This window comes from Lissotriton vulgaris, chromosome 7 (genome assembly GCF_964263255.1).
Source record: "Lissotriton vulgaris chromosome 7, aLisVul1.2, whole genome shotgun sequence".
NCBI classification, from domain to species: domain Eukaryota; kingdom Metazoa; phylum Chordata; class Amphibia; order Caudata; family Salamandridae; genus Lissotriton; species Lissotriton vulgaris.
The window spans coordinates 718057370-718082906 of record NC_141695.1 but is presented as its reverse complement, the minus strand read 5'-3'; the positions used below and the strand labels follow the sequence as shown (position 1 = coordinate 718082906).

At 46.4% G+C, this 25537-nt stretch overlaps 2 pseudogenes; both read right to left on the bottom strand.

Moving 5' to 3' along the window:
* Positions 1–2521: 2521 nt before the first annotated feature.
* On the bottom strand, positions 2522–4626 carry LOC147702315 (syncytin-2-like; annotated as a pseudogene).
* A 940-nt stretch (positions 4627–5566) lies between these two features.
* Positions 5567–25221, bottom strand: LOC147702314 (uncharacterized; annotated as a pseudogene).
* Between the last annotated feature and the right edge of the window lie 316 nt (positions 25222–25537).

Genomic DNA, 25537 nt, shown 5'->3' with positions numbered 1-25537 from the left:
CAAGGTCGGTAATATGAAGGCTCTTAACTTGGGATGGCAGGTCCTCCTCTTGACCGGCAGTTTGTTTACTTCCTCCCAAGTTGTTAATTGGCTTAAACTAGGTTTGTAGATTACTTGTTTCTGACTCTATTTGCATAGTGATTAGGGCTCCAGATGAGTCTTTCACAAAATCGAATTTGTGTGGAACTTTTGTGGATTTTTTAAACATCTGTGCTATTGGTAAGATTAAGGATTGGTTCACTCCCGTTGTATATGCTTCTGCTTTTTTTTAATTATTTTTGCTACTTGTACTTTCCATGCTCGTCTTGTGGGGGGGCCTGCTGCCCTCTCTTTTCCTGAATGCATGCAGTTTTATTTTTTGTTTTTTCAAAGATATTATCTATTCAATTATGTAATATCCTGTCACTTAGTAGTAATATCACCAGTATTTTCGCTGCAGTGCTGAAAGACTTTTCCTTTTGGTTCTCCTGTTGGCCCTCCTGCACCTACTGCTGGGACCGGTCTCTTTCTGCCTTTTTTTTTCTGTTTTTTCAATGGGTTTGGTTTTTATTTTAGGTCCTAGAAAATGCTGGCCAAGGATGGAAGGAGAAAGGAATTATGGTATGGGGCCTGGGGTATGAAGCAAGCGGGGCACTCAAGGCTGAGTCGCGAGCCACACCTGATCTAATCGGGCCTATTCCGCGTGTCCACCAGGGCCGCTATTACTGCAGCCGCCTACTACAGGGCAGCTGCGCTTGCCAATTAGCCGTGAATAACTCTCAGGGGGGCACACAGAGTCTTTTACAGTTGAGTTGTAGTCTTTAAAGAGCTTACCCAAATAGGGATAAACTCCCCCATGCTTGTTCTCCTCAGCTCTGTAGGCACACGCTTCGGGTCGCTCGTGCTGCTTCTTCTCCTTCTCTTTCTAACTCGTCTGCCCGCCCTCAGCTGGTGGCTGGCAGGCAGACCTGCACTCGTCCGCACTCTACACTCATTACTTCGCCCTGTCCAACGCAATCACAATAGACTGGACCGGACTCTGTTTGCCTTGTGCAAGAGCTGCCAGAGGGGAGACGACGCGGGATCTCCTCTCTGCCCACAAATTCCCGCCCACTAACTCTTGGGGTCAGCGTTGGCAGTGGGGAACCGCTTGAGCCATCGAGTCAGGGATGTATGGCATAGCTGTCTGGTGATTTTTTCCAGGTACCCAGTCAGGCACCCGGACGACTCTCCTTCTCTTACTGCCTTTCCCCACTCTGCTGCAGCAGCTGCCACTCTTGCCACCGCGGCTCGTCACAACGAGCTACAGATCGGACTTTTCAGGCACGATCAATCGAGCACCACTCAGTCAAACTCCACCTAGAAGTAAGAAAGTCTGGGCTAACATTATTGCGCTTGAGTTTTGTTGTTTAGGGATGTCACTAAAATATTGTTTCTTCTTCCTTTTTTCAGTTTTGTGGTCTTTGGTCTAAAGATACAGGGCTTAGAAGCATGTTTTAGATGTTCTTTGTTTATTTTATAAACTGTAGAGAATCAGGTAATATCAAAATTATATTTGATATAGTGTTAAAGGGAAAAAAATATCTATGTAAAAAAAACACGGGAGCAGGTTGACAATACAATATGGCTTAATGCATAAATCAGCTGGGGAGATCAGCCAGGCTCAGCAGAGACTGGAGTCTAATGTCCAAAGAACAGTTCAAAAGCAGTGTCTTATATAATCTAAAACCACAATAGAAAAAAGTTACAAGCATAGGATTACATCAAAAAATGAGTAGATTAAAATCAGCAGTTACAACAATTTCTTGTAAATAAACAACATATAGATATGGGCCAAATGGCCCTCACATCTCATATTGGTGGAAACCTCCTTGGTGTATTTCTATTCTCAGAATATTAACAACATTTTATATACATCTGTTTCCCTGCAAAGTGAGTCATTATAATTTTTACTAAGGCTTTTTGGCCACGCTTATCTGACCTCTGACCTCTGACCTCTGGTTTCATCCATCATGCCTAGTATTGTATAAGTGTGACGTGGTTTTCAACTGAAGCGACTTATGAGCAGAGGCAAGGCTTGCACCTGGGCCAGTCCATCCTGTGTGCGAGCCTAATCTATCTGTGCATGCATTAGTAAAACGATTACAAAAGAGAAGATTTACACCTTTCAGCTCAGTCTCTCTAGCAGATGGGCTTGTGGTTTGTGTTTTTTTTAGTTCCAACGTTTAAAACACTACTGGTTTCCAGAGTCTGGAAGAAGATATGACCTATGCTTCATGCAGTAGCTCATCTTTGTGACTGCAGGCCATTTCCTGACCTTTCAACGAACCCCGTGACCTAATAAGTTCAGCTAAACTCATCGTTCTTTGTAACATGCTGTTTTCTGGCCTATTTATCATGCAGAGGCTTGGGCCTGTATTTCTACTGAGGCTTAAAACTGCTTTTAACTTTAATCTTCTGCATAGAAATTGCAGACCTTAACTCGTTTTTGTACAAAATATATTCTATTTTTCCCTATATCATTCCCCCCTCTAGTTCATTCTTAAACTACTTCTTCTAATCTCCCATCCTCAAAGGGAATCTCCACATATATAACACTCTGTTCTATGACATCTGTGGTGCTTTTCCTGACCAAGAATGCTCCTCCCACGCTAGCTGTCATCTTTTTGCAACAGGCTAGTATCACCTGAAATACAAGGCACATCAAAAGCAATACAAAAATTAAAGGCAACAAGGCCTTGAACAACCCTGACATCCAGGACGCCACCCAATCGAACCAGCCCTTGGACCACTCATCCGTAGCACCCCCTCTTCCACCATCTTCTTGTGGAGATCATGCAATGTTCGCATGGCCCGTTCAATGTCCCATTGTCTGCATCATTGGCTGGCACATACGTGCAACAGGCGGATCTAATATTCTTGCACACCCCCCCTCCATTGCCGTCATTAAATCTAGAATGTATCTATACTGCATCACCATTAATCTAAGGGCACGTAGTTTTTCCTTTATGGCATTGAAGACATCTTCTGTGGTGTTTATGGCCTTCATTAGCTCCCATCTTGTGATCTTGAGCCAGCGGGTGGTTGCCTTCGCCTGAAACAATGGTATGATGCTACCAAAGAATATCTGAGCATCATTAAAAAGTCTGTATTCTTGCGGAGCATTTCCCAAGGGTGTGGTGCCAAAGTACTCAGCAGGTTGTTTCTTCACATGGTGATGCATCAGGGTTGTTGGATGCCTCATGGGCTGGTCATGCAGTGTCTTAATATCCACTCTTGGTATCACCAGGGAGGGGGTGTGTAGTGTGACCAGGGTGCAGAGACCACTCCAGTTCGGGGGTAGATGTAGGTGCAGCCTAGCCCCACAATGCCAAAGTGGCCTATCAGGCTGGCAGAGCCCCCCTGCATGTCAGCATTGTCCACGGTGGTATTGCAGTTGAGGTTTCTTCTCACCTTTACTGTTTCATTTCCTCTAAAACAAAGAGAAACAGTGTTAATTTTATTTCTACTCTAGGGTGCGTGTTAGTTCCTGTCCAGGTATATCTCCGTCTGTTTGCATCCCATATTTGCTGACATTGTCCTACTACCTTATCAAATGTTAAAGAGCTATTTGTTTACACGCCATTCCACAATGATATAGCTCAACATATAAATGCGGCACCAGTGTGCCATTTATCAGTGACACATACTGATCCTGTAACATTGAGTACTGGCCTTGCTGCGCAGTCAGGGGGCATAGGTTTGGCTGAATAGTTACTACATTCGGCCGAAGGGATAGACTTTCCTAAATAGCCCACTGTAACTGCATAGTTTCTTTTCTGCCCTGCTTCCTTTATTCTTGATATCATTGCTTCACTATATCTTCATTTTCTGACAGAATTTGTAGGACTCTAGGGGTGGTGTCAAATAAGGTTGTATTGACTTGAGACGTTGGTTGTAGCTGTGCTTTTATTCTACATAAAAAGAGGTGCAAGAAACAGTGCGTAACATTCGGGGGTACCTCCTTGGGGTGATGCAATCTTTCTACCACAGTGGCATGGGGAATAAGGGTGCATCCATAACTACTGGTATTAGTTGTGGATTGGCCTGTACGATGCATGTGCTGGTACCAACTATTTTCAAGCAGAGCATTGTGGAGAGGGTGATGATCAGTATCATTTTCAACACTTCTACGCATGCGCATGATATCTAATGTGAAATAGACTAGGGGTATCCTCATCAATATTAATGCAGAGAGGAAGAAATATAAAAGAAAAGTACATATCTTAAAATAAGTGTCTGTTTACGCGTTGGAGGGAGGTTTTACTCTGATTGCTTCTCCTGTTCTCCCCCCTCTGTTTCCTGCTTGGTATCCGAAAGGATAGATGGCAAGGTCGACGCTTGGCCAATATCTCTCAGATTATACCATGGCTTATGTCCTTGAACTTTCACAACAATAGCTGTGCTGTGAGTTACTGGGAAGAATCAGTTGAATTTGCTGTCCTTCTGGGTGCGGGTAAAGTTGTTTGTCTACACTAGAGTTCCAACTGGCAAAGATTGTCTTTGGTCATCTGCTAGAAGTACGTTGGCACCCTTACCTGATGCCTGAGTGACCTGTTTAGAGAAGAACTTTGCGGCTTTTGTTAGTTGTGTAATATAGTCAGACATTTCAGTGTGAAGAACTTCAGGTGCACTTTCAGTTAGCAACTTGTGTCTAGTTGGGGGCACAAATGTACTCATCAGCCTCCCAGTCACTATTGGGTGTGGGATCAAATGGTGATCTGACCCTGGGGTATTTCCGAGGGCAAATAATGCTAATGGGAGACAATACAACCAGTTCTTTTTCAAGGTGAAACAAAGTTTACTCAATTTGTTCATGAGGAGGCCATTAAGGTGCTCCACAATACCATTACTTTGAGGGTGATAAGCTGATGAGTGTTTTTCCTAGCAAGGTGATAAGTTGGGAAAAGAGGTTATTCACCAAGTAAGCAATACAAAAGGGGATGATGGACGGAGCGTTTGAGCAAATCAAACACTCACCCCAGTCAATCGATCTGGGTTTAATCCATCACCATTCTTTAGCTCACTCTGCCACCCTAGTTCAGACATGGCAATATGCAAATCAGTCTGACCCTGTGCCTCATGGGAACAGTCCAGCCCGAACTGCCAAGCCAGGTCTTCCCTGGACCGGAAACAAGCATCCTGGGACCGGTTTTGGATTCATAATCCTCATCAGCCAGGCTATCTTGAATCCAGTGGCAAAGTGAGCAAGGGACTCACGTCTAAGCATACCCTCCCAACTTAGGGCGAACAAAGCAATACAAAAGGGGATGATGGACGGAGCGTTTGAGCAAATCAAACACTCACCCCCAGTTAACCGATCTGGGTTTAATCCATCACCATTCTTTAGCTCACTCTGCCACCCCAGTTCAGACATGGCCATATGGAAATCAGTTTGACCCTGTGCCTCATGGGAACAGTCCAGCCCGAACTGCCAAGCCAGGTCTTCTATGGACCGGAAACGAGCATCCTTTGACCAGTTTCGGATTCATAATCCTCATCAGCCAGACTATCTTGAATCCAGTGGCAAAGTGAGCAAGGGACCAGATCAGTTGACTGGGGGTGAGTGTTTGATTTGCTCAAACGCTCCGTCCATCGTCCTTTTCGTTGTTCTTTTTGGTCCTTCATTCCCTGATGAAGTTTCCTGGCATTTTACAGTAGTGGCATGTTTTCCCGTCCCTAAATGTGTCTTGCCTATTTCCTGTTATTTAATCTGGGGGCATATTGTTGGGGTTGCGAAGTGGTGTTTACAGGTGGCCGCCCAAAGACACTGCGGCCATCTGGGTAGCCGCGGTGGCAGTTCCTCCCTCTGTCCTCTTTGCTAGTTTCCGTTGTACTAACTTTGCTGCTGCTTTCCCAATTTTATCCTTCTTGCTCTTTTCCTTGTCCTGTCTCCTTTTACAATACTGTATTATATGAGCTTGTATATCAGTCCATGGTTTGGCTTCTAAGGCTACTATGTTATCTAGTTTGTCATGCACTTCAGCTAGTAATTCCTTTTTTACTATGTTATAGAATAGTATTGCATTTTGTCCAGACACATCCCATCTTTCCCCTACCTCCTCTGTCCATTTTTCTCTTTCATTCTGCTTAGGAATTGTGCTGGGTCTTTAGCTGCATTGTCTTTGCCACGAGAGATCCAATGTCTGGCCTATCTGGGTACATTTGTCTTAGTTGTGTCCAAACAACTCCCCTTACTTTGTTGAAGTGTGCCCCATCACATTTTGAGTTAGTCAATGTCACATCCTTTACTCCTGCTTCCATGAACAGTGTGTCTGTTTCAGGTCCTATAAGAGAGCTTAATAAACTTTTGATGTCGCCTATTGCAAGGGGTTTCCCTGCTGTGTGTTTTTCAAAAGCAGCTATCCACGTTCCCGCCCCTTCGGCAAGTGGTGGTAGCTGTTTTTTAAGATTTTCTTTATCCATCTGGGGCCATGGGATGTATTAGGGTGTCCCTGAACCTTTAAATATTAGGGGCAGTTGTGACAGGACTGTGTCCCTATGTCCAGTAGGGTGGTTTGAGTCATACTGTTTGGTATATCTTTGCCATATTCACAGGCTGTCCGTCATATAAGGATAATCCCACTCAGGATCCCCTATATCGTGAAGGATGCACATCTCTGCATGTGCCATGTCTCGTGGTTCAAAAAAACCATCTTGTGCCATGGTGTCATTTGTGGTGCTAGTCCTTCTGTCCAAACTGCTAGATTGTCAGTAAAAGGGACAACATTGTACCAACTCTGTGCTTGTTGGGCCACTATTTCATTGGGTGTCAGTTCACTGCCTGGGCGCACAGGGAGTAGTAGTGCTGTGTCTTTTCTCAATGTCATTCTTCCTGTCATGTTAGATGTCCCCTGCTCTCATAAGGACGTGCATGCTTTCCATCAAATCTCAATCTGTTTGACTCTCGTTGTCTCCTCTGTAAGGCCTGAGCAACCCTATTGTTGTCTCCCTCTCACAGTTAAACGGTGACTGTTCTCTATCATAGTCGTTAATGATGGACATTCTGTTAACATGCTCTGTAATATCATCTAATGCCCCATCTGATCCTACGTAGGTTCTGTCTGACATCATGTCTGACATATGTGCACGTATGAAGTCCTCCGAGCTTTGGTGTTTCATCCTTTGTGACCTGTCTAGTGTCTTCCGATGCTACAAGGGCACCTCCTCTTTTTCCCAGGTTGTTCTTGTGTCTATCTGTCCATCTTCCCTTATCTTGACCCACTTGTTATCGCCATCCTCCTCTATCAGTCTCCAGCATGCTGCTGGAGGTGTTTTTGGTGTAAAGGCTAACTTTCATGTCCTCTCACTCTCAGGGCTTGAATTCCTTGGACCGTTGACTCTTTTCCTAGTAACACCTCCTCTCTTTCTGTCCTTTGAATCTCATTTTGGGTGCTGGCCTTAGCTTTTATCTTTCTCGGAAGGTGCAGTTTCATCTTCTAAATGAAGTGTAAAGGTAGCATCCACTGTCCTAAATATTTATTGGTGTCTCCCCCAACATCTCCTGAGGTGTGCTAGTCATTCGTGGTCGTGGCGTTAGCCGAACATATTCACTGTGTTTGGAAGATGCTTCTGATGGTGGGATACACTCAGGGTCTGATTATCCTACAGCAGGCAGATGTGAGGAGGTGGGAAGTGTGTTTGATGAATTAGCCTGCATTGTATACATGCCCTGTACCTTTGCAATGTGTAATTTTGCTTCTGCCTCTCGGTACAGTGGTGGAGGAGCTGCCTGAGGGGACTGGGGTCTTATCTCAGTCTCCTTCTCGTGTGGTTCACAAAATACATTCCACTGATCTAAGATAGTCTTCCTTTTTAGGTCTCGCCTATTCTATCCCGTAGGGCTTGAAAAGGCGAAATTATAGTAAGCGGTCCGAAAAGTCTACCTAGATGCGGATCGCGAACAGTTCATGTGAGCCAGGCGCGTGCACATTGCACATCGCACACCCACACCATTGCCAGCCACATCCCAGACCATTTGTCTGAGCCTCGGCATCAGACTTCAAAGGAATCCCCTCCCCCGCCCCCATCAGACTTCAAAGGAAGCCGCTCCCGCACCACGCAATGCCAAGAGCTTTTTTTAGGTCGAGCGTCAGGCATTGCTTTTAGGCGAGATTATAGTAAGACTTTCAAAAGTCTACCCAAACTGCGGATTAGGTACAGTTCATGTGAGCCAGGCGCGTGCACATCACATCGCACTCCATTTGTTATCAGCGTGTGTGCCTTGGCATAAGACTTCAAAGGAATCCACTCCTCCCCAATCAGACTTCAAAGGAATCCGCTCCCTCGCCCCCCACTCCTCCCCCCCCGCCACGCAATGCCGAGAGCTTGTTTAACTGTCTGGGGGCCTCTTTCAGGTCCTCTTCCCTCCACATTATGTCATCCCCTTCATCAACTGCTTGCCCTCCCTTCTTCTCTCCCCCAGCCTGCCGGCTCGTACCCTCCTGCTCCGCTCTCTTCAAATTCATAGTCCAGCTACAGCCTGATCTGCCGGCTTCCCCATCCCCCTCTCCAGCCGCATGTAAATACCAATGGGCCCCGCCCACTGCTCCCCCACATGAGGCATGCACCTCAGAAGCGGCGTGTGCTCACCGTGATGTAATGTTGTGGTCTAGTCTTGTGAGGCCGTCGCACAGTGCATGCTGGGAACGGTGCAGCTGCCATTTTAGGTGCCGCATCTATCGCGGCTGTGAAGTCTCGCTCCCGGAGAAATAAAACGAGCATAAATCCCACCCCCAAGCTCATCGATCGTTATTCATACAGCGCAACCGCTATATAATTCGGCGACGAGGACGGGGATTTCTGCACTGCAACCATCTATCTAGCAGTGCAAGTCCAGGCCCTAGAATTTTTTTTTTTTTATGAAACTGTCATTGCGAGCGCGGCAGAGGGGCCGACCTTGCCATGAGGGGAGAGGAGAGTCTGAGAGACCCAGTGACACTGTAGTGTAGTTCCTATTTTCCCAATAGGCTCTGCGCATTGGAATAACATAAACAGCAGTGTAGACGTAGGACTGAGGTCATCTAGGTCTCTACTGACTATGTTAAACTTAATTTAGGTTTGCGCCAGATAGCTCAGAGGTCATTGGAAACTTTCTTGAATGAATAGGGAGGGACAAGCTCCCCTGGCTCAGACAAGAAGGGATTCAGTTTCCGACAACCGCATAAACATGACAACTTTGCTCCCTCAGAATAAGAGTGTATCTCTAGAGTCATGTGAAAACAATAGACAGCTATTTCACTCAGTCAGCAGTGCATACTCAGTTTCACCAGAATGCAGAGAAATAGAGAGACAGGCATTTTCAATAAAAGGTGTTATTTATTGAGCAGTCTTCCTTCTCATGCAAGAGAAATGAATTGCCACAATTGCAATACTTAAAGTAAAGTGCGTACAGTAAAAGTAGTATTAGGAAATAATACTGTAAAAGCATTGATATGGTTTCTTAGCCATATGTTACTTTAAAATGGATAAAATATCTACATACATAAATACATTGACTAACGTACTCAACTGGTGCTTCTAACTAAGCCTACCCCGGTGTACCTGACCTAAGCCTAATACTTGGGAAGGGATGAGTAAGTAGCAGTTTAAGTTAAGTTGGTTAAGATTATTTTGCCAAGAATCTGCATCAAGAATTCTCTTAAGGGTTTAGTCAGCCCGTACCTTGGTAATAGAATGTGGGAGGTCTGGTATCTCTTTCATCAGGACTCGATATCCCAGCAACCCGCAAGGGTAGGCTGGAAACACCGGAGCTGGATTTTCTCGTCTGGAGAAAAAGACAGCATCTCTTTCAGTGCGTCAAACGGGAGGGGCAGCTTCCGTGGGCTCTCGCATCAGCTGGGCTCTCGGGCAAGTAGATGGCCGCTCTGCTCCAAACCACTGTGTGTTTGCTTAAGGCAACCGTTGGTATTTTATACCTGAAAGGTGCTGGGTTTGACGTAAGGTTGGACATAAGATGTCACCAAGAACTAACAGTTCTTGCTGGACTCCTGGAGTTCTTGTTCAAATCAAAACAAAAGCAGGGGGGGAATTTCCCTGGCTGCTGGAGGCTTAATTTGTTTAAAGAACGCGTTTTGCTTTATAGGAGTCGATGGGAGTAGCCGTGCTGTGCTTTGGACTGCATGGGCTATTACTGAATATGGATCTGATTCTTATGCCTTTATCAGGATATTATTGATTATAACCTCACAAGGGCATAAATCGGGAATATCGAATTAGGGTCCTAGATATAAACACAACACCCACTCCACGGATTGATGTTCATCCTTACAAAAAATGAAGCAATAGTAAACATTCAACGATGCATGTGTGTTTTCTGACCCACCGAAAATACATATTTCGCATTTGAAATGGTATAAGATAAATACATGAAATTTAGTGATAGTACTGTACGCTTTTCAAGCAGTGTCATCATTCAGATAAATGCATATATATATCAGCTGAATGAATTGCAAAAATTACACATGAAATGGCTCTAAATACAGAAAAGAAGGTCGAGACCATTTCATCACATATTTATACAAATTGCTGTATATGTGCTAGAGGCTGAGGTAAAATATTGTCTCTAGTATCCTAAAAATAGAAGCTCTGTTCTCTAAGAATAGTTCTACTTTATGCAGAGTACCATGTGCCAAAAAAAGGTAAATATTTTGAAAAATGGGCAAAAATAATTTCGCTTTCAGGGGAAAATGAGTTCCAAATATTTTTTGTAGCTTTGTTTAAAAAAACTGAAGGCTGAATTCAGAGTTCAGGGAACGCTGTGTGCTCATTGTTTTTATTAAGAGTTATTCTCGTTGATTGGAGAGAACATTATTTCAGACAGACCCGCAAAAAATTGGTCTGCCACATCAGGTGAAAGTTCGACCAAGTTCGAAAATACTGCAACTGTGCAGTTCTCTGCGTGATTGCTATCATCGATGGTTGGATCAGCAATGCTCACAGAAGGCCGTACCTGTTTGGTGCTGCTTTCCTCTCGTACTTCACCGCCACCTATTCGTAGTGGGGAAGTCTCAACGAATGCCGTCATCAGAATCGGTAGCCGCTGGGGACAACACGATGCATGAGTCGTTACAGGACCTAGCAAAGTATCGATATCCATTGGTACTGCTGATTGTAGTGTAAGACAGATGTCCAACACGCATTCTTCTCCGCATAGCAGACAACGAAGCACAGGTATGATGCAATCTTGCCAGATCGGTCTGAATGAAAGAAACCACGTTGTACTCAGATCTCTTAGCCGGGCCAATCCGAGGACCTTAGTGATACGGTCTCGGTATCGTATTGCTAGGATCGTTTCTTCCATCGTTGCTAGAGTCTTGTCTGTGGACTGGCTTGCCATATCGGTGCAGAAGAAGCAAAAATAAAATTCCTGCCACGAGTCCCAAGATTAAGGGTAGGCCGCCAAAGACAGAATGGACAAAATTCGGAAAGATGCCCAGAACTGTTTTAAAGGGTGCTCACAGTCCTGAAAAAATTGTCTTAAATACATGTGCGATGCCACTGGTATCAGACATGTTTAAGATTTGGCTTAGTGTTTCTAAGAAATGCACGGGGCAACTTGTTGATAAAAGGGAATGTATCTCTGCTGATGTCCTTGCCACTTGCAGATCATACATTTCTTTTGAAGACGTTAACGGCTCAGTTGTCTGTAAAAGAATAGACTTCATTCTGCTTAAAGTATCAATTCAAATAGAAGAGACATTCAACCGAGGCCATAACGCAGCCCCCATATCTGGATTGCTGTGTGGATACAATACTTGCATACAGCAAATGGCCCTGGAAGTTACAGTTGTCAGATAGGCTTTTCCTGGCAGCATGTCACAACAGCTGTGGTCACTTATTAAAACGTAACTGCTGTTAGAAAGTGGTCTAAAAAATGGCTCTATCCGTTTTGCAGGCGTGCCATGCAGGTGACATGAAAGGTTATTTGAAGACCCTTCGCAGGCTCCATGCAAATTAATACCTTGACACAGAAGTGTACCGCTTAGTGATTTTGTACAATTTTTACCACTAAGAAATACCTCCATGTTCCCTTCACTATAACATCTGTGTGTATAAGGTAAATCCCAGGTTGATTTGATGTATTCTTTACCCAACCTTTCATACTGGACTACAGGCATATACTCTTAACAGTATTTAAACTGGAAAGTTGCTATCGGAATTGTAATCGTTCCATGTATTATCCATTCAATGACAGGTCTTTCTGTCATTGTCAATGGTAATCTCTCGAGTTTTTCAATGCTCAGAATCGTATAATCAGCTCCTTTTTGTGCCAAACTGATTTGTTTATCAGTAAGGTTAAAGATACTGAATAATGACGTTGTGTTGATTAAACGCCATGGTACGTAGCCTGAACGCAGATTTTGCAACGTCCAACCAAGCTGTACAATAGAACGTATTTGAGACTGACCATGTTGTAACTTTAGTAAGTCTTGCTCTATTATATCAAAAGCAGATGATACAATGCTGTCCAGTGAATATATTCTGGAGGACAGAGTCGTTAACCCATTTTCCACAACAGAAAGTGATTTTTCCAAATGTATACGACCAATTTCTCGTATTTTTTCTGCTGTCTCAATTTGCATTACTTTCAATGCTTCGTTGTACGCAGCGTAGATAACGACCGCTATGAAACGTTTTTGACGCTGTTTGCGGCGTCCCATTATGAAATCACGCAAGTCAGCACAGTCTTTAAGTAAAGTCAAGTGTTGCTTAATTTCAGCCAGTGGGAATTTCTCTAGCCACTCAAGGCATAGTTTCCCTACACTGTATGTTGTAACTATCCCTGGATGTTGTCTCTGGGAGTATCTAGGGTCTGGTCTGGTCATTTTGAACCCCTGTGTTTTGTTCAGAAATCTATCTTGACAGTTATTTGTGTCTGTTGGCCAGATCAACCACTTTTTCCAATCAGGATGTGTTCTGTTTTGGTGTAAAATATGGGATACGTCTATCTCCACATCTGTAGTGCTGTCACTATCAGTTATGGGTTTCGGAATAGACGGTTTATTTAAATCTTTTATCTTAGCTAGGCCAAGACAAGTAGTTTGTTGAATTGTGTCATTCAAGAATATTATTTGTTCTGGGATCATGCAGGCCCTAAATAGTGCTTCTAGGCCTTGTACTTGCCAATCTTTTGAACCCCAGATCGTTTTTGTTTCAATTGTGTTTTTCCAAAATTCGAAACCTAATGTAGACATTTTGTCATCATTTATTTTAAAATAAATCAGTTTAGTATTTGTCAACATTGTTTTCATTTCTGTCCTACTTAACCCCTTCGATGCTGATGACGAGCTGAGCTCGTCATCAGCTACAGCGCTCGTATGCTGATGACGAGCTGAGCTCGTCATGTAACGGGGTATTTTGAAAATAGCCGCACACAGCAGGAAAAGCCGCCGCAGCGATGCGGTAAACATTTTAAAATAAATAATTTCTAGATCAATGTTATTAAACCCTGAGAAGTATTGGAATTTCTCAAAAAATGTTTTCGAACTGCCTTTTGGTGGAGTTGGACAGTGTTCCCACTGGTTATAAGATAAAACATTTCTAGGCTGAGCAGTTTTATGCAAATAGTGATCACCATAATGGTTGTAACAGTATAACTCTTCATAATTCGATGAACCCTGCAAGTAATCATGTTCTGCAAACTTTGCTGATATTACCAAATCTGACATCATATTATTAATGTTTTCAAAGTCCCAATCATCAGAGAAAGTACTTGGTGTCACAAAGTCACTTAATGAAACCTTGAACTGGTGTGGATACTTCAAGAGCTCAACCGGGCCAAAAATGTCATAATCAGTGTCATAATCAGTTCTGTCCCATGCTACCCCACCGGGTAGTAGTTTGGCTGAGATGTTTACAGATGTCAGTTCTCTTTTCTCGATGTGAGAGGATGTGTGAGGCTTTAGGACCAAGTTGATGTTCTGACTTGCTGTGTCCATTGTACTATATTTTCCATCAATGAATTTCCCCAAACAGAGAACCATGATGAGCCAAAGCAGGAGAGTAAGTACACCTAACACAATCCAAACTTCAATCCATGGTGAAATCAGATATGTTTCTTTTAGTTGGTGAAAAAGTTCAATTACTTTGTTTTTGAAAGTTTTTGTTGGAGGCGTTTGTTCATGCTCGCTTGGATCTTCTGAGAAATCGTCGAAGTTGATGAAGTAGCCAGATGCAGTTCTGTCAATTGTTGGGATTTTTCCCGAATTTTCTTTAGCATTTTTCTATGTTTCATTAGAATAGTCAGAGGCTACATCATTGTAGATTGGTGTTTCTTGACAAACTGTTGTTATTTGGGTTTCAAGAGGCACTAGTTCCATGGCATTATTGCATAGTCCTTTGTCATTCACTGCAGCTTTATCAAATTTGATTATTCTCTCAGCATGAGCCTCTTGGATTGTAGCAAATTTTGGTATTCTGCTATTTCTTGGGAGTCCACTGGGCCTACTACTTATGATTGGCCACATGATTGTGGTTTAACCAGGTCGATTGATACAACTTGGTTCTCCCTTTTACCAGCAAGGGGCGGTAGTACAACTGATCTTGTTCCGCTGATAGCTAAGACAGGTGATGCTTTTCTGTAAGAAGGCCCAAATTCCTTATTTACCGCGATCTTTTCTCTGACCAGATCCCCAATCTTTGGAATCCAGACAGGTCTTGCTGGGACAGGTGGTTTTTTTTCAGTGGCTGTCGGCTGTAGTTTCAACTTTGTGTTACTCAGGTTTTTTCTTGTTTCTTTTAAATCCTGTAGAACAACCAAATGATCTTTGATATCAAAGGATTTTTCTTCTACCACTGAAGTATGACTATCAAGATCCTGAATAAGCATTCTAGTCCCGAACAATAGTTCGTATGGAGTGAGACCTTTTAGAGAATTTCTTGCAAGATTATTAAGACTACGTTGGACACTTGTTAAATGTTTGACCCACCCATCACCCGAACCTAATACCCTCGCTGTTATAGATTGCTTTATGTCCCGTTTTTTTCTTTCCACAACCGCATTTCCCTCAGGATGGAAGGGAGAAGAGTACCGCAATGCGATGCCCATGCTGTTCATGGCCTCTTTGTAAGCTCGAGAGCTAAACGCAGGACCCTGATCAGAATGTAGCATGCCAATTGCGTATGTGCAGATATAGACTCGCAAATCTTTTATAACAGTTCTGGGGTCAGCCGAATGCTGCTGGTCTACATAATCAAGTTAATTTGTCTTAATAATTATTGGGACGCATTTCTCTGGTTGGATTTCTGTATCATAGAATGCCTGAAGCTTTCTGACAAAGATGTCCGGGCAGTATCCTGGTCCGGTTCACAGCTGCGATCTCTGTTGCAGTCTGGACAATCCATTGCAAATTTGTAAATTTGCACGCTCATTCCTGGCCACCAGTACTCTGATTGTAATTCTATTAAAGATTTCAAGATCTGTTGGTGCCTCGGACCTAGTCCCATGTGTGCGTCTTCAATCAGGAAGACTCTCCTGTTCGTGTTTGGAATTACTCTAACCCCCACTCCAGGGTTTTGAACAAAAGGAACGGAGTTTGCATCAATTATGTATGTATTACTGAGTGGATAGTTGAGAGGGAATGCTGCATAATCGCCTTTTAATGAGGCTTTTACCGCCAGCATGGTTTCCCCATCTATGTGTTTTTCTGAATGCTTTTCAGTGGCTAAGGAAAGCCGGTTGAACTGCTTTCGCTGTAGCTGTGTTAGCCAATGAATTCCCTGCAACATGAACGCCATCACGTTGATGACTCAGTGCGTGTATCACGTGAGTCCTCTGTAGTTCTTTCTTTAAAAGAACTACTTGTTTCCAAAGCGATTTATGCTTTATTGTGGCACCTGTGTCATCTTTGTAACCGTTTTTGATCCATGTCTGCACGTCACTGTTGTATGATTTGACGCAGAAATACGAATCGCACACTATTAGTGTCGGGAATTCACGATCAGCATTTTCAAGCGCCATCTTTAAAGATCTTATTTCAGCTCGTTCAGCTGAACAGTTTCTGATTGATACAGTTTTGGTAATCATTGGTCTGAATTTATTTACCAGAGCGCCAGCGACCTTTAACAATCGCGCACGCTGCTTTGTACGATTTTTCCACTACATTGTAGTGTTGTGCAAATCTGTCCATGTAGATTACACAAGTGTACTTTTCTAGAGGCAGAATTTCGATTGGCAGAGGATATTCTTGTTCGTACTCTAGATCATCTAGTTTCTTCAGTTTCGGGTCAAAATAGTATTTTACGTCTTCTGCAGCAAGAGAATTTTCCCATTGTATCCATTCTGGATCTAAAGCCACAGCATTTAAACTTTGTGTACACGTTAATGCCTCAAGGGCTGATTCTCCTGCAAAAACAGTTATCCTTCTGGCTTGGGCTCTTTCTTTTGCCACAGCAGTTTGAACCGCTAACAGAATTTTTTCTGTAGAACTGGATTTTATTTCAGTTTTAGTGTACAAATGTGATTTGTAAGCTATAGGTACCGTTTCTCCCTCATTAGAGGTCAGGTATGTGAATCCGCATCTTCCTGGGATGACTCGGATTACAAGATTACGTGTGTTTTCACGTGTTTGCAATTTTGTTTTAGTTAGCATGTCTGTTTGTAGTGATCTCAAAATCTCTGTGTGTTTCTGAGTCCAATTTATTAGTTTGAAATCAGGTCTTATTAATTCATAGAGAGATTTAACCCTCTCGGCATAATTTAGAATGTATGTTCTTCCGAAATTCAGGAAACCTAATATTGATTGTAAATTCTTCAGCGTTTTTGGTGCTTGGAGTACAGCACATTTCTCTAAGAAATTGTCTGCCAGGCTTTTGCCTTCACTTGATAACTCATACCCTAAAAGTAGGACAGTAAGATGGGCCATTCGTGATTTTTAAAGTTGAATTTGTAACCCTCTGAAGCGAACCCAAGTATTATGGTGTTCACTCTTTTCAAGTGAGTCTCCAGGTCATCATCTGTGAAATAGATGTCATCGACATAGGATAATGACTCATCATCGTATATTTGTAGTAACTCTGTTGCCCTTGCTGAGAATAAGCCTGGGATATTTTTGAATCCTTGTGGGAGTTGACAGAAGTGTTCCTGTGACCCCATTATTGAGAAAGCTGTCAAGTACCTGCTTTAGGTGCAATGTTTTGACAAAAGAATCCATTAGAGATGTCTAATGTCGTTTTATATTTTTTGCGTACAATGTTATTCATTAGTGCAGCACTGTGTGAGTTTTGTACTGCAAATGTTTTACAACAGGAGTTAAGGTGTCTGTAGTCCAAAATTAGACAATATGAATTGTCTGGCTTGGAGACAGGAAACAAAGGATTGTTCATTTGAGAGGTGCATGTTTCGATCACCCCTTGATATTCAAGTTGATCTAAGATCTCCCTGACTTGCTTTTTAGCTTCTTGTTTAACTGGGTACTGCCTTTGTGCAGTGGGCTGATTTTTTAACTGGATTTTGTGGTGAGGTGAATCCTCATCCCACCCTACATGATTTTAGTATAAAGCAGGAGCTTGGGCCACCGCCCATTTTCTTGCCAATGTGTATTTTTAATGAATTGGGATATGATTCGAGAAGGCAGGCATAATCATTTCTTCGCCATGAGGGCACTCCCTGACAAACTCTGGTGGCCAGTCTTTCTCAGCTAACAGAATGTCATAGCCTTTTGAAAGTTTTTCCCAAAAGAGACCTTTTATTTTCCTAGTTTTATCTCCCTCTATACTTAATGGTATTTCATATAGCTTATGTAGCACACTAACTCGTGTGTCTGCAGTTTCCACTTGATTGTACTCATTCGTGTCCACTGTCCCCAGAAAATTCATCAGTATCTTGTGAGCTATGGTCACTTCTGCTCCGCTGTCTAGCATTATCTGGACCCACTCTCCGTTTTTCAGCTGTGTCCTCAGAATTCTCGGCATGTTTAATCTTAATATTTGCTACCTTCTTTCTGGGAAATTGTAATTTTTTACTTTGATGAGCAGGTTCCTTGTCTTTGGACTTGACGTGCTCTTCTCTGTGTTCTGATCGTCCTCTTCTTTCCTATTTCTGTGAGGAAGATCGAGAAAGATTGAGTGAGAAGGATCGAGAGGGACGTGTATCAACAGCTTGATATCTGTCTGGTTTTCTTATTTTATCCCTATCTCTAAGGTTATATCTTTTTTCAGAGGGCTCCATTTGGGGATACTTGTCTTCTCGGCCTGGAGATCTCTCTCTACGCTGAGGAGACCTTCCTCTGGACTGGAAATGCTTTTCCCTGGGAGTGGATTGTTTATTACCATCCCAACTCTTTTTGGGAGTTTTTAAATTATTTTTAATAAATGTTTTTTCAGGATTTTCATTTAGTTGGGGGTTTACCGGTTTCCCACCCAAACTATCTCTTCCTAGCTCTTCATAGGATTTTTCTATGATTCTGGCAAGTTCCAATGGTTGGGCTGCTATATCTGTTTCCTTCAATTTTTGGAGGTTCTTTATATCATCCCTTGCCAATTGAACTAATTCTCTATCCCCTAGATGCATCATTGTACATTTTGCGATTTCTTAATTGCGAAAATTAAGGAATCGCAATTAAGAAATCGCAAAATGCTATGCATCAAAAATTCGCAAATTATTTTGCGATTCGGTAATTTTCCTTAATTTCGATTCACAATTTGCGAATCGCAATTAAGGAAAACCCTTCCCATTGATTCCTATGGGCCAAAAGGCCCATAGGAATCAATGGGAAGGCATTCACATTTTGCGAATTACAAATTGCGATTCGCAAAATGTGAATGCAATTTCAAGGGTGCAGGGGGGGTTCAAAGAACCTCTCCCTGCACCCCTGAAATTGAACTGTAAGTGCAATTTACACACACAGATGACCCAAGGATATGTGTGTGTGTAAATTAAAACTTTCAAATATGCAACTAGTGCATGTTTGAAAGTGTTCTATAAATTAGCATGAAGTTCAACTTCATGCTAATTTATCCCTTCCACATTGCGAATTCGCAATTCTAAGGTAATCATGCATTGCATTTAGGAAATCGCAAAATTGCGATTTCTTAAATGCAATCACAATTTCAGAAATCGCAACAAAATTGTGATTTCTAAAATTGCGAAAATATCAAAATGCTTGATGCAATCCCAAAAACGGGATTTGCATACGCAAACGGCTGAATTTTGCGATTCGCACCGTTTGCGAATGCAAAAACCCTTGATGCATCTAGGCATATATGCCTTTGTTAATTCTTTTAGTTTAACTAGGAGTTGTTCGCTTGACACTATTTCGTAGTCTGGGTGTGTTGCATAGTTGCATAGGACCGGCCCCGTTTCTTCTGGTCTACCTAGTGGACCGAGCCTGGTGATGTGATCATTATGTTTTAGGGCGCCATTAAACCAGAGCAGGTGCTCTTGGTAATTTACTGGGATTTCCACGTCCTCGAAAGGAGTGTATATATCCGGAGGTTCCTCTATTTTGTAATAGTGGAATTCTTTTGTTGTAGCATTTGCTGCTGGAAAGTGTAACCATGAATAGAATACCTCTGTCTGCCGATATTCATGGGCCTCTACCAAGAATATGACTGTACCACCACGTGATGTCAGTCCATTTTTTTTTTTCACAACCGATTTTATTGAGCAAGTAGACAATAAAATTGTGGCACCCCACATGCCGGAGATCACCACAACAATACAGGTACAGTATATCAAATGAGTAGCAAATGTTCAAGCAGGCATCGAGAATAGGCTCAATGTGAGTAAACCCCCAACCCACCCTACCCCCAACCCCGTCCCCCCAACTCCCAGAAACTCCCCCCCGCACGTGTACATATAGCAGCAGATAAAGGGTGTAGGTGTAGTGAGACAGGAGTGTCGCAGAATCGGGCCAACAATGTCCGTATAATCAAATGTCCTCTTCTCGCTCCGCTGGGGGATCCAGTGATAGACCCCGGTAGTCGGCCCACCGCTTCCAAATTTTGTAGTGTTTGCGTGGGCAGCCCCTCGCCTCAAAGATCGGCTTCTCAAGGCCCATGAAGTAGTCCAACCCAGCTTTCCACGCAGACAGGGGAGGGGCCCTCACACCCTTCCACGCCCGGGCTAGGTCCCGCTTGGCAACAACAAGCCCCAAAAGCAGCAGATGACGCTTATAGATGTTTCCACCAATGCCCTCCATAACGTGCAGCAACCCTAGCCGATGGGTGCGGGGAAGGTCCCAGCCTAGGACCTCAGATAAACAATTCCACACACCTCTCCAAAAACCAGACAACCGACCACACAACCACACAGTGTGTATCAGGGATCCAGGCACCGTCCCACAGCGCAGACATTCCGGGGATGCAATCAACCCAGCTCTCCACAATCGTTCACGGGTATAGTAGGCCTGGTGCAGGTATTTAAATTGGATGAGCCGGCGCCGTACAGCAATGGCGGTCCCACGCGGGGATTCTAGCGCCTCCCTCCAATCATCCTCATCTAGGGGGCCGATGTCCACCTCCCAAGCCGCCCGAAGAGAGTGCAGGGTAGAGGAGCAATGGATAACCAACGCCCGGTATATCCGGTATACCTTCCTATCCCCCAGGTCTCCCATAAAAACCTTTGCCTCGACTGGGCTGAACTCTGGTAAGGAGTCCAGGTTGGCAATGCTCGGGGTGAGGGCATGGCACAGCTGCAGATAGCGGAAGAACTGGGACTGAGGCATTTGGAACTCCGTGCGGAGTTCCTAGAAGGATTTAAGGGTAGTGCCGGACATGACCTGGCCCAGTAGCGAAATACCTATCGCTTCCCAGCCCTCAAAACCGGCCAGGGCCGCCAGCTCCGGGAGCAGGCCATTATGCCAGAGCGGCGTCTCAGCCGTCAACTTGCCCCACCAGCCCATGCGGCGTAGGGCCTGTCTCCACACTGCGAAGACCACTCTGGTAACCGACGGTAGTGCACGACGCAGACGGGCTGAGTATAGAATGGTGTGTAGCGTGTTATCACCCATAAGCGACCGCTCCAATGCATACGCCGGGTCCCCCCTGTCGCTGTACCACCACTCATTAAGAACAAGCAGTTGGGAAGCCTGGTAGTAAGATAGGAGATCAGAGGTGGCTAGGCCCCCGCAATAGGTAGACAGGAAGCACGTTTTCAACGCCACCCTGGCCGCTCCACCAGCCCACAGGAAACGACCCAGTGTCGAGTTGACCTGGCGAAACCACTGCGGACCGATAGGGTAAGGGAAGTTCTGTAGCTGGTACAACAGGCGTGGAAGCGCCACCATTTTGAAGATGGCCGATCTTCCAAATATAGTAAGGGGCATTCTGGACCAAGTCTTGACATCGGCCTGGACCCGCTCCCACACCAGCAGGATGCCACGATCCCAAGCCACGGCGCGTGACTCCGAGAGGAAGACGCCAAGGTATTTCAGCCCGTCCGTTGCAACTCGCAGTCCCGCAGCCCAGAGGTCTACCACGGTCCCGCCACCCAGCACCCGTAAGGTCGATTTGTGAAGGTTGAGCCGAAGGCCGGAGATCTCGCCAAACACGCGCATGACCTCCAGAACCCGGGGACCCGAGTGTTGTAGGTCAGTGAGGAAGAAGAGGATATCATCCGCATAGAGTGCGATTCTATCTACCAATTCACCACTCCACAAAAACCCGCGTATTTTGGCATCAGCACGCCCCCGAGACGCCAGGGGCTCCATCGCCAGGGCAAATAGGTATGGGGACAGCGGGCAGCCCTGTCGGGTGCCCCGACCAATCCGAAAGCACCCGGACGTGGCCCCGGCCACCCGGACTGAGGCCGTGACGTTGGTGTACAGCAGTCTCAGATACGATAAGAACACTGGACCAAGGTTAAGGCGGGGCAGGAGTGTAAACAAGTAGGCCCAACTCACAGAGTCAAAGGCCTTGTCCATATCCGCTAGTAGGAGTGCCGCCTGCTCGTCCCGAGCACCCATGGCATCAACCGCCGGATATTATGGCGAGTTGCCCTACGGGGCATGAACCCGGCCTGGTCAGGGTGGACCAGATCCATAATATAGGGCAGCAGGCGGTTCGCCAAGGCCTTTGCCAGGATTTTGGCCTCAATGTTTAAAAGGGAAATGGGCCGGTACGAGTCGTGCCTGTCCGGCGCCCTGCCTGGTTTCAGAAAGACCACGATCTCGGCATGGCGCCAATCGGGCGGTAGCTCCCCCTGGGCCCGTGCTGCCTCAAGCGCGCGCCTGTACTGAGGCCCCAGCTGGAGGTGAAACTTTTTGTAGAATTCGCACGGGTAACCACTCGGGCCCGGCGCCTTCCCTGTATTGAGCTGTCCCAACGCCTCCCCGAGTTCCTCAGCCGTGAGCGGGACGTCCAGCGCAGTTCTAGTGTCATTGGAGACGGCCTGTGGCAGTAGGTCATCGAGATATGTGGATATCTCCTACGTCTCCAGGGAGTCCCGGGGGGCGTATTGTGCCTCAAAGTAATGGGCAAAGCTAGCCGCGAGGCGGGCCGGGTCTGTCACCACCGAACCATCTTCCGCCGTGAGGCCCGGTAACGTGAGAGGCTGGAAGGTAGCCTGGCACAATCTGTGAAGCATTGTGCAGGACTTGTCGCCCCATTGATAAACCCTGCTACGCGTGGCGAGCCACGCCTGTCTGGCCTCATCATGCAGGACCAAGGCATAGGATTGCTGCGCCTGCAAGAGCTGCCGTAACGCAGCCTCATATCCCCCATCTCGGCCACGTTGTTCGACGATCTCCACGCGAGCGGCGGTGGCCGCCGTAATGGCCTCCCGATGCTTCCGCCGTGCGGCAGCACACCAAGCGATATCAACTCCCCGTATCGTGGGCTTCAGCGCCTCCCATACCATTACTGCGTCCACGTCTCCCACAAGGTTATCGCGCCAATAATGATCAACCGCTTCGCGCAAGTGATGCACATACTCAGGTTGCTGTAGGTGCCACGAAGACATCCGCCAACGGAACGGCTGTCGTTTCGTGGGCAGGTCTATGGTAGCCACAACGGGGGAGTGATCAGACAGACCTCTGGGTAGGATAGCAGCGTCACTCACACGGCTCAAACAGGCACCAGGCATAAAGATGTAGTCGAGCCTTGAGAAGGAACCATGCACCGCCGACACATACGTGAACTCACGCGCAGCAGGATGAAAATGGCGCCACACATCAACCCAGCCCAAGCTATCCGCCGTCGCACGCAGTCTAGTATGCGTGGTAGTGGAGGAGGGATCCACAGCCACAGGGAAACGTCTCTGGTGGTCCGAGCCCACATCCATAACCTCATTCCAATCGCCCCCAACCACCGTCAACACATCCGGCATTTCATCCCACAACGCAAACAGTCTCTCCGACAGGGCCCACTGCATAGGAGGAGGGGCATAGACACTACCAAAAACCACTGGTTCGGCACCCATCTGTCCCTTGAGGGTCAATCCACTGCTTTTCATGGACGTACGCCACCCTGCGATGAATTAAGATAGCCACCCCCCTTGATCCCCTCGCAAAGCCAGCATGGTAAACTTGCTGGAAGCCGAATCTCTGGAGGCTAAGGACCTTGGAGCCCAGCATATGAGTTTCTTTGAGCAACAGCACATCTACCGCCTCCCTCTTCCCCCAGCGCAATACTGCACCACGTTTGATTTTATCTAGCAACCCCCTCACATTCCACGTTACAACACGAATGGCCTTATTAGGAAGCACAGCAGTTTGATCAGCCATCATCCAGGTAGTCCCCCCCCCACTAGGCCCCCCGCGCCACCCCAGCGCACCCCACCATTCACTCGATCCAACATCAACATACACGTGCGGACCCACCACCCCAAACCCAACCCAACCCACCCCACCCCACCCCAGTCCCAAGCCTCCCCCAACAGCAACAAATCAACTCTCCCCCCGTCCCCGCTCCCCCCACCCCTATACTTCATAGAACACTGAAGTATCTGTCGCGGTATGGAGAGACCCGGGTCCAAAACAGAGGACCCAGGGCCCGCCATACCAAGGGATCCCAACACCCCGGTCACCACACACTCACCCCCCCCATGACAACCCCACAACTCGTGAGGGTCTAAGGCCCTTGGAAGTCACCTCCCGAGCCCCACAGCATTCCCACAGGTAGCCTCAGAATGTCTCGAACGTATACAGTCTGGCATTAACGAAGCCCCCATACAACAGCCCCACTAGCTGATCCATCATAAAGTAGGGCAACACATTACCGGACAGGACCAGGGTCCAGGCCCCACCAGAGTTCAACTGCCAGCATCAGAGTGTTCAGAGTCCCTTGTGCCGCTGGTCTGTGTCGCACTAGCGGAGGCTGACCGTTTTCGTGATCTGGACCTCCGATGTCGTCCTTTCGGTTTTGGCGGTTTGTCCGCTCCTGCGATGATCCCCTCGACCCGCCCGGGTCCAGCCCCGGCTGGGCATGCGGCCTGATCCTCACTGCTTCGTCCGTCCACCGAAAGACCTCCTCGGGTGAATCAAAGAAATGCGTCCGGGACTGGTATACCACCCTCAGGCGGGCCGGGTAGAGAAGAGAGTATTGGAGCTTCAGGCCCCGCAACTTGGCTTTGGCGGCCACAAACGACTGTCTCTGCTGCTGCACCAGTTTTGTATAATCAGGGAAGATCATAATAGTGTAATTTTCATAGGAGAGCGAGCCCTTGTTCCTCGCCTCTCGCAATATGACATCGCGGTCGTGGTAATTCAAGAGTCTTGCAATAACAGGCCGAGGACGCTCACCCTCCGGCAGCTGCTGTGTCAAGGCCCTGTGTGCCCGCTCGTTCACGAAACATGTGGACACTGCCCCCTCCGGGAGCCAGCCCTCCAGCCATCGGGTCAAAAACTGCTCCATATTATCCTTCTCACACCACTCCGGAAAACCTATAAAGCGTAGGTTGTTCCTCCTTGCGCGCCCTTCAGCATCCTCCACTCGGGCAGCGAGAGTCTTTTGGGTACGCTCCATCTCCGCCATTCTCTGCTTCAGAGCACCAATGTCCGTCTCCGCCACCGAGATTCGGGATTCGGTCTCAGTAATCCGCTCCACTGCATTGCGGAGATCTTGGCGCAGCAGCGTAACGTCCGCACCCACAGCCCCGATCTTGGCATCGAGCATGTCCCGGGACTGGGTGATGGCAGCCAAGATCGTTGCATTGTCCGGCCCCGTCCCGCCGCCGCCGCTGGGCGCTCCTGATCCGCCACTGGGCCCCGTAAATTTGTCGATAGGGCCTTGCTTAGACGGGCCTCCTCCACCACCCCTGGTCATGGTCTCTTGTAGTCTCAGCGGTGTCGCTCCTTGGGCAGCCGCCTGTGGCCCCGTCACCGGAGACCTCCACCCAGCCGGGCCGTATACCCCGAGATCAGGGCGGACACCCTCCGCGACAATTCTCAAGATCCCCAGGAGCAGACCCACAGCGGTGGGCGCAGAAAGCCTCGGGCCCCGGGCCGGGACGCCGCCGCAGGTGTCTTCGGAGTGAGGAGCGACAAGTACCGCTCCCAGTCTAGGCCAGTCCCAGTGTCGCGAAACTCGAGGCCCCGGCCTCACAAGGGCGGTGTAGGCCTCCACCACGCCGTGTCGCCTG